Consider the following 7,521-nt stretch of genomic DNA (forward strand, 5'->3'; position numbering starts at 1 on the left):
TGCAGGGAGCTGGAGAATACCGAGGTTTTTTTTAGGCGCATTTTGTGGCGCGAAAAACGGGCGTCCAGGTCGGGACTGCGCCGTTCTAGGCGTGTGTGGAAACTTGGGCCCTTAATCTTATACGTTTCAATAAGATCATCTGGCATTCTTCTGAAATCCAATGAGTACAGACCCAACCTTTCCTCATAAGTCAACCCCCTCATCTCCGGAATAAACCTCGTGAAGCTTCTCTGAACTGCCTCCAAAGCAAGTATATCCTTTCATAAATACGCAGACCAAAACTGCACGCACTACTCCAGGTGTGGCCTCACCAATACCCTGTAGAAACATAGAAACATAAAAAATAGGAGGAGTAGGCCATTCGGCCCTTCGAGCTTGCACCACCATTCAATAAGATCATGGCTGATCATTCACCTCAGTACCCCTTTCCTGCTTTCTCTACATACCCCTTGATCCCTTTGGCCGTAAGGGCCATAATGCACTCCCTCTTCAATATATCTAACGAACTGGCATCAACAACTCTCTGTGGTAGTGAATTCCACAGGTTCACAATTCTCTGAGTGAAGAAGTTTCTCCTCATCTCAACTGGGTGGCGGTGTGAGCTGTGAGGGGGACGCTAAGAGGCTGCAGGGTGACTTGGACAGTTTAGGTGAGTGAGCAAATACATGGCAGATGCAGTACAATGTGGATAAATGTGAGGTTATCCACTTTGGGGGCTAAAACGCGAAGGCAGAATATTATCTGAATGGTGACAGATTAGGAAAAGGGGAGGTGCAACGAGACCTGGGTGTCATGGTACATCAGTCATTGAAGGTTGGCACGCAGGTACAGCAGGCGGTGAAGAAAGCAAATGGCATGTTGGCCTTCATAGCAAGGGGATTTGAATACAGGGGCAGGGAGGTGTTGCTACAGTTGTACAGGGCCTTGGTGAGGCCTCACCTGGAATATTGTGTACAGTTTTGGTCTCCTAATCTGAGGAAGGACGTTCTTGCTATTGAGGGAGTGCAGCGAAGGTTCACCAGACTGATTCCAGGGATGGCAGGACTGACATATGAGGAGAGACTGGATCAACTGGGCCTTTATACATTGGAGTTTAAAAGGATGAGAGGGGATCTCATAGAAACATTCTGAAAAGGATCTGTTTATTCCTAATCTTTGCTTCCTGTCTGCCATCCAAACATAGAAACATAGAAAATAGGTGCAGGAGTAAGCTATTCGGCCCATTGAGCCTGCACCATCATTCAATAAGATCATGGCTGATCATTCACCTCAGTACCCCTTTCCTGCTTTCTCTCCATACCCCTTGATCCCTTTAGCCGTAAGGGCCATATCCAACTCTCTTTTGAATATATCTAACGAACAGGCTTTAGACTGTGACCTCTGTTTCTGGACTTCCCCAACAGCGGGAACATTCTTTCTGCATCTAACCTGTCCAATGCCGTCAGAATTTTATATGTTTCCATGAGAGCCCCTCTCATTCTTCTAAATTCCATTGAATATAATCCTAGACGATCCAGTCTTTCTTCATATGTCAGTCCCGCCATCCCGGGAATCAGTCTGGTGAACCTTCGCTGCACTCCGTCAATAGCAAGAATGTCCTTCCTCAGATTAGGAGACTAAAACTGAACACAATATTCCAGGTGAGGCCTCACTAAGGCCCTGTACAACTGCAGTAAGACCTCCCTGCCCCTATACTCAAATCCCCTCGCTATGAAGGCCAACATACCATTTGCTTTCTTAACTGCCTACTGTACCTGCATGCCAACCTTCAATGACTGATGTACCATGACACCCAGGTCTCGTTGCACCTCCCCTTTTCCTAATCTGCCACCATTCAGATAATATTCTGTCTTCGCGTTTTAGCCCCCAAAGTGGATAACCTCACATTTATCCACATTATACTGATCCAGAGTCGATAGACTGTTGGAAAATGATCACCAATGCATCCACTATTTCTAGGGCTACTTCTTTAAGTACGCTGGGATGCAGACCATCAGGCCCCGGGGATTTATCGGCCTTCAATCCCTTCAATTTCCCTAACACAATTTCCCACCTAATAAGGATTTCCTTCAGTTCCTCCTTCTCACTAGACCCTCAGTCCCCTAGTATTTCCGGAAGGTTATTTGTGTCTTCCTTCGTGAAGACAAAACCAAAGTATTTGTTTAACTGGTCTGCCATTTCTTTGTTCCCCATTATAAATTCACCTGAATCTGACTGCAAGGGACCTACATTTGTTTTCACTAATCTTTTTCCCTTCACATATCTACAGAAGCTTTTGCAGTCAGTTTTTATGTTCCCAGCAAGCTTCCTCTCATACTCTCTTTTCCCCCTCCTAATTAAACCCTTTGCCCTCTTCTGCCGTATTATAAAATTCTCCCAGTCCTCAGGTTTGCTGCTTTTTCTGGCCAATTTATATCCCTCTTCCTTGGATTTATTACTATCCTTAATTTCCCTTGTTAGCCACAGTTGAGTCACCTTCCCCGTTTTATATTTACTCCAGACAGGGATGTACAATTGTTGAAGTTCATCCATGTGATCTTTAAATGTTTGCCATTGCCTATCCACCGTCAAGTCTTTAAGTATCACTCGCCAGTCTATTCTAGCCAATTCACGTCTCATACCATCGAAGTTACCTTTCCTTAAGTTTAAGACCCGAGTCTCTGAATTAACTGTGTCGCTCTCCATCTTAACAAAGAATTCTACCGTATTATGGTCACTCTTCCCCAAGGGGCCTCGCACAACAAGATTGCTAATTAGCCCTTTCTCATTACACATCACCCAGTCTAGGATGGCCAGCTCTCTAATTGGTTCCTCGACATATTGGTCTAAAAAACCATCCCTAATACACTCCAGGAAATCCTCCTCCACCGTATTACTACCAGTTTGGTTAGCCCAATCTATATGTAGAGTAACGCCGCCCATGATAACGACTGTACCTTTATTGCACACAACCCTAATTTCTTGTTTGATGCTATCCCCAACCTCACTACTACTGTTTGGTGGTCTGTACACAACTCCCACTAGTGTTTTCTGCCCCTTTGGTATTCCGTAGCTCCACCCATACAGATTCCACATCATCCAGGCTAATGTCCTTTCTTACTATTGCATTAATTTCCTCTTTAACCAGCAACGCCACCCCGCCTCCTTTTCCTTTCTGTCTATCCTTCCTAAATGTTGAATACCCCTGGATGTTGAGTTCCCAGCCTTGGTCACCCTGGAGCCATGTCTCAGTGATGCCAATTACATCATACCCGTTAATAGCTATCTGCGCAGTTAATTTGTCCACCTTATTCCGAATACTCCTCGCATTGAGGCACAGAGCCTTCAGGCTTGTCTTTTTAACATATTTTGCCCCTTTAGAATTTTGCTGTAATGTGGCCCTTTTTACTTTTTACCTTAGGTTTCTCTGCCCTCCACTTTTATTTTTCTTCTTTCTATCTTTTGCTTCTGCCCCCATTCTACTTCCCTCTGTCTCCCTGCATAGGTTCCTATCCCCCTGCCATATTAGTTTAACCCCACCCCAACAGGACTAGCAAATACTCCCCCTAAGACATTGGTTCCGGTCCTGCCCAGGTTCAGACCGTCCGGTTTGTACTGGTCCCACCTCCCCCAGAACCGGTTCCAATGTCCCATGTGATATTCACGACATCGCGGATGCTCCAGAGTAAATCCATGCGCAGCTCCAGTGCCGCAATGCAGTCTGTCAGGAGCTGCATCTGAATACACTTCCCGCACGCATAGAAGTCAGCTACACTTCAAGTGTCCCTGATTTCCCACATAACACAGGAGGAGCATGACATGGGTCTGGGCTCTCCTGCCATTAAATTAACTTAATTTGTGCTGAAGGTTTCCTACAGATAAGAAAAGAAAAAGAAAAAGATAAAATACTCACCAATCCTCCAGCCAATCACTTACCCGCTTGGCTATGATATCACACTTCGATTTCTTTTTACTTCATTGTTTTACTTTTGGCCTCGATCTCCTGCTCCCGTGGCTGTGGCTCCTCCCAAACTCAGCGCCCTTTTTATGGGTCTCTCGATCTCCTGCTCCCGCTGCTTTATAACTGTAGCAAGATTTCCCTCCAGCCCCTTGGCAATAAAGGCCAAGATTCCATTGGCCTTCCTGATCACTTGCTGTACCTGCATACTAATCTTTTGTGTTTCATGCACCAGTACCCCCAGGTCCCACTGTACTGCGGCACTTTGCAATCTTTCTCCATTTAAATAATAACTTGCTCTTTGATTTTTTTCTGCCAAAGTGCATGACCTCACACTTTCCAACATTATACTCCATCTGCCAAATTTTTGCCCACTCACTTAGCCTGTCTATGTCCTTTTGCAGATTTTTTGTGTCCTCCTCACACATTGCTTTTCCTCCCATCTTTGTATCGTCAGCAAACTTGGCTACGTTACACTCAGTCCCTTCTTCCAAGTCGTTAATATAGATTGTAAATAGTTGGGGTCCCAGCACTGATCCCTGCGGTACCCCACTAGTTACTGGTTGCCAACCCGAGAATGAACCATTTATCGCGACTCTCTGTTTTCTGATCCTTAACCAATCCTCTATCCATACTGATAAAGTTCCCCAACCCAGTGAACTTTTATCTTGTGCAGTAACCTTTTATGTGGTGCCTTGTCAAATGCCTTCTGAAGTCCAAATACACCACATCCACTGGTTCCCCTTTATCCACCTTCATCTTCAAAGAATTCCAGCAAATTTGTCAAACATGACTTCCCCTTCATAAATCCGTGCTGACTCTGCCTGACAGAATTTTGCTTTTCCAATGAAAGACGTTATTTATTAGTCGGAAGTTCATGCCTCTTGTCAGATGAGATCAGGTATGCCCAGAATTTCCTCAATGTGATTTACACTGCTGTGGTACCTTTAGAGGAAGATACACTGATGTTTCCTGGGTATACTCATTTACATCTAATAGTACACGCATTTATGTGAAATCTGTGTAAAAGCAGCTGAGCCTCCAGGAAATTTCTGTTGCACTCTTCAACAGCGCCCTGGGGAACAAGCAGCTAATTCTGAAACCACTACAGCCAGCAAAACATGCAAAGCTTCTCTGATGAAAACCTTCAAATCCTCCTGGAGGAGAGTGAAGACTCCAAGTTCCGCGACCCACCAGGTATGTTAGTTGTGCTGCATAGAGGGTGATGGCCCTGGCACTGACTGCCAACTCTTTCACTACTAGAAGTGCAGGATGAAGAAAGTTCAACGACTTGACCACTGTTGGCAGGGTAACACTCTCACCGTATTCTCCCTTTCACCTTTGCCCATGCTGGACACTTCCACACTCTTCATCCTCTTAAAGCAACACTTACACAACTACATGTATTTTCATAATACTATATTGCCTATATGCCAAAAATGAGTTCGTGCACACAGAGTCAAACACTAACAGTTTATTAAAAGTTAAATGTTATATACTCACGGCAAACACCAAGATCACAAAAGATGCTTTGCCACAGAAGATACAGACTTTACAGCTCACCCCTCCAAATGTCTCCCTTCGTCATCTCCCCACCACACATTAATGTTTCTTCATATCTAACGAATTACATTTCACATGACCTTGATGAACTTTTCCCCACCCATTATCGAGAAGTTTCTGGAGTTCTAAACACGTATCTCTATCTCATGTTCCCGTTCCCAAGACTAACAGACTGGTGTTAGTTACAGATAACAGAGCTCTAAATGTAAACAATTCTTACGCTAACCCAGAAAGCATCATCATCATAGGCAGTCCCTTGAAATCGAGGAAGACTTGCTTCCACTCCACAAATGAGTTCTCAGGTGACTGAACAGTCCAATACAGGAATTACAGTCTCTGTCACAGGTGGGGCAGACAGTGGTTGAAGGAAAGGGAGGGTGGGACTGATTTGCCGCACGCTCCTTCACATGCTGTCAGCAACGAGACTCGAGGTGCTCAGCGCCCTCCCGGATGCTCTTCCTCCACTTAGGGTGGTCTTTGGCCAGGGATTCCCAGGTGCCGGTGGGGATGCTACACTTTATCAGGGAGGTTTTAAGGGTATCCTTGAAACGTTTCCTCTGCCCACCTGGGTCTTGCTTGCCGAGTAGGAGTTCCGAATAGAGCACTTGCTTTGGGAGTCTCGTGTCGGGCATGCGGACAATGGGGCAAGCCCAATGGAACTGGTCGAGTGTGGTCAGTGCTTCAATGCAGGGGATGTTGTCCTGATCAAGAACACTGATATTGGTGCGTCTATCCTCCCAATGGATTTGCAGGATCTTGCGGAGGCAGCGTTGGTGGTATTTCTCCAGTGCTTTGAGGTGTCTGCTGTGTATGGTCCATGTCTCTGAGCCATATAGCACACAGCTTATGACCTGTGTTCAGACATGCCTTTACCCTATTCTCAGCTCTATTTGCAGTCTTTTAATGCAAGCTTTTAACTACAGAACTAACATAAAATGGATGCAAATATAAGTGATTCTTTCACTTAAAATGGCTTCCCTTATAATTTCTCATCTTAATCTCGAACATAACCCTTCTGGTTAAAGGTGACTCTAACTCAGTATCTTGCACTATGTCTATCCGACTCCCGAACTTCAACTATTTACATGCACAATTCTAAAATCTGCTTCACGCACCTCCAAATCCCTTTCCTGCACCATCGCTCCTCTAACGCACCGTAACTATCTTGCATAACTTCGAAACATCTTCCTCCAGTGTCAGCTGTGGCTCAGTGGGCAGCACTCCCACCTCTGAGTCAGAAGGTTGTGGGTTCAAGTCCCACTCCAGGAACTTTGGGCACAAAAATCTAGGCTGACCTGCTGAGTGCTGCACTGTCGGAGGTGAGACGTTAAAACCGAGGCCCTGTCTGCTCTCTCAGGTGGATGTAGAAGATCCCATGATGCTATTTTGTAAAAGAGCAGGGGAGGTATCCTGGGCAATATTTATCCTTCAATCAACATAACTAAAACAGATTATCTGGTCATTATCACGTTGCTGTGTGTGGGAGCTTGCTGTGCGCAAATTGGCTGCCGTGTTTCCCACATTACAACAGTGACTACATTGGCTGTAAAGCACTTTGAGACGTCTGGTGGTCGTGAAAGGCGCTATATAAATCCAAGTCTTTCTTTCTCCACTGTAACATTCTCTGACTTCACCTCTCCCATGTTATAGGCACCAAGTAGTGGGTAGGAGATGAAGGATTAAATCTGAAAACAAATTTCAGCGAGATGTAAAAGACATATGGCCGAAAATTCCGACCTGTGGGTCCGTACGAAGTGTGCATGGACTCGGCGAAGCCTCGCAAAAGCTAATTTTCAAGGCGAGATGCGCGTGCATTGAAAACCGGCTTTTCCGATCTGTCAAGATTTCTCCAGACTGACCCTGCACATCCCTGGGAGAAGGACATTCACGCGACAGAGATTGGGCTAACTTCCAAACTCATGCCCAGCGAATGTCCTTCAAACTTTACCTCTGGTAAGAGTTTTAAAACATATAAAATTAAATGCAATCATTCATTTTTATATTAAAAACCCTGTCCATTA

At 45.2% G+C, this 7,521-nt stretch overlaps 1 protein-coding gene across 2 annotated transcripts in view; it reads right to left on the reverse strand.

Annotated features, from left to right (window-relative positions):
- Positions 1 to 5,530, reverse strand: part of LOC139259629 (C-X-C chemokine receptor type 2-like) — a 30,676-nt gene extending 25,146 nt beyond the window's left edge. Inside the window, exon 1 of one of the 2 annotated variants that reach the window (XM_070875127.1) lies at positions 5,441 to 5,530. The gene's annotated coding sequence lies outside the window, so the exon portion shown is untranslated. Of the gene's footprint in view, positions 1 to 4,617; positions 4,892 to 5,440 lie in introns of those variants that run through there. The other variant, XM_070875128.1, reaches the window with a different exon arrangement.
- Between the last annotated feature and the right edge of the window lie 1,991 nt (positions 5,531 to 7,521).

Source organism: Pristiophorus japonicus, chromosome 3, assembly GCF_044704955.1.
Source record: "Pristiophorus japonicus isolate sPriJap1 chromosome 3, sPriJap1.hap1, whole genome shotgun sequence".
Lineage (NCBI taxonomy): Eukaryota > Metazoa > Chordata > Chondrichthyes > Pristiophoridae > Pristiophorus > Pristiophorus japonicus.